A 2,460-nucleotide genomic window follows, 5' to 3' on the forward strand; every position below is an offset into this window, starting at 1 on the left:
TGTAGTCTACAGCCACACACTGGCGTAAATAACAGGGTTGTTAGGGTTGGGGGGGAGTTGGGAACTACCTAGTCTCAGCGTTGTCCCCCCCATAAAAAGAATCATCCCAAAACTTGCTGTGTGTTGTAAATAATGTAATAATATATAATAAGAATAATTGTGTAAGTAGTAAAACAATATAAACAGGGCAAAAATGTATTTTAAGTTGAAAAATATATTTTTTTAAACCTTTTGGGCCCCCCTGCCTTGCCTCACGGTGGTTCGGTCTGTCCAGTGGGAGCTGTGTTGAGGCCGTTTTATGGTTGCTAGACTCCAGACCATTGCTCATATGGCGGCCCTGTCAGAGTTCTGCTTGGGGTTGGACATGCTCCTTTGCATCAGGTGCAAAAAGTTATCTTTCTATAAATCTCATTTCACTGTCAGAACTAGGGAGTGTGGGGTTTTCCGGAAACTCTTTGTTTACCTATAAAAAGTGAGAGAAACAAAGTATCTCCCCTTTTCTTTCTGACCACAGTTGGAAATCTGTAGAGCCCAGGAAAAGTTAACCTTCTCCTTGATTTCATGTTTGTGGAGAAGGAGAATGGCGCGGCGTGGCGTGTAGGCTACTTACATTTTTCAGGTGCATGTCAGGCCAGTGTCCAGCGCAGAGGGGTCTGCGGGGCTCTGTGGAGGTCTGCGGGGGTCTGTGGAGGTCTGCGGGGGTCTGCTGAGCTCTGCGGGGGTCTGTGGAGGTCTGCGGGGGCCTGTGGAGGTCTGCGGGGGCCTGCTGGGGTACGCCGTCGATTCTACGCAGAACCCTAAAACGGCCTTTAGACGGCGCCCGGTGGGAGAGAGAACAAAGTTAGAATCACTACAGTAATAGTTGTGCAGCTCCAGTAGCTAAGTAGACTTGGCTATTTTATTCACTATAAAATCGTGTTAGGTGATTTTTATTTTTTATTTTTACAAAAGATGTTTTCATGAATCCTCCTAGTTAGCGGTTATAACGTTACCTAGCTTGTTGGATAGGTCTTCTTCCTGGAGTTCCACAACTAGCTACACATATCCCAAGTAGGCTAAACAGGATAGGCTACACCCCCCCACACACACCTGCATATACCAGTGTGTTCCTGGCATAGACTGTATATATATCAACGGTCTATGATTGCTGATTAAGTCCCCTCCACACACACATACACACACCGGAAGATGCTGTGGAGAGAGAGGCGAACCTTTTTCAGCCGGGCTCACTGGGCAGCCGTGGCCGGCACAAAGGACTCACCGGCCGGACCTCACAGGTGACACAGTCCGCTCTGCATTCCTCGCGAGAGTCCTGACAACACATGCAAATCACAGAACGAAGAGCAGAAATAAAACACACAAGTGAGAAATGAACTCTTATGAAAGATTGTCAGTTTGCTAGTTGTTGTTGCAGTGTTTTCTTCAGTGTATCTTCTTTTTTTACTTAAAAGAAAACTGCACATTCTGAAATAATTATTCTCTTAATCAATCAGGTCAGATTACGAAAATAGGGATATAATAAATAAGATAACTGGTAACCTCCCTTTTTTATTGCATTATGCTATTTTTAATGATTCCCATGAGCTCTTAGGTGTGTCTTCATAAAAATAAATAACATGCGCCCCCCCCCCCCAAAAAAAGGAACTTAAGACAAAAAGGTAAAGTTTGAACTAGTCTCTAAAAATGCATTCAAGCATTATCTTAACTTGACTTATTATAAAAAAAAAAGAAGAAGAAATTTAGGAAATATTTTGGCTTTGGAAACATTTGTGAAATTAAGGTGAATTTATAAAAACTTACACTTAGTTGAATCCACGAATGAAAAAAGGTCTTGTGTTGGAGCTGAAAGGCTCAGGATATTCTAAGCTGCAGTATTTGCAGTTTCTACTAAGATATAGTTTAATAACAACAACAAAATTAAACACAGAAACGAAGGCTTTGGTTACATTAATGTTGCAATTGCCACATAAAGGGCTGATTCATTAGTTTAAAATCATTCTATACTGAAACACACTAAGACATTTTACTTTTTAGACACAACAATTTATATTTAAAACGTGAGGACAGATTTTTTTTCCCAACAAATGTTATTCATTAAAAGAATAAAAACGGAACTATGAGTGGCAACTCGCTAAACGCCCTCTCAATAACAAATAAAACCAATAAACCAATAAAAGAAATAAAGAAAAAAAAACATTAAATAGTATTGGTTATTGTATCCTGCTATTTGAATAAGATTTTCTGCGTTGGATTATTAACTGTTAGGTGTTAATTAATATTATTATGTGTCAGTTAAAAAAGAAAGAAGACATCCTTCCTTTAATCGTCTTCATCTTTCTAATGTTTTTAAACGATTACTTGCATCAGGCTGGAAACACACGCATGTTGTTCTTAGGCTTTGCAATCAACACAGCGAAACATAACTTTCCAGAAGCCCCGGGGGGGGGGGGGGGGGGGGGG

This window comes from Etheostoma cragini, chromosome 9 (assembly GCF_013103735.1).
Source record: "Etheostoma cragini isolate CJK2018 chromosome 9, CSU_Ecrag_1.0, whole genome shotgun sequence".
NCBI lineage: Eukaryota > Metazoa > Chordata > Actinopteri > Perciformes > Percidae > Etheostoma > Etheostoma cragini.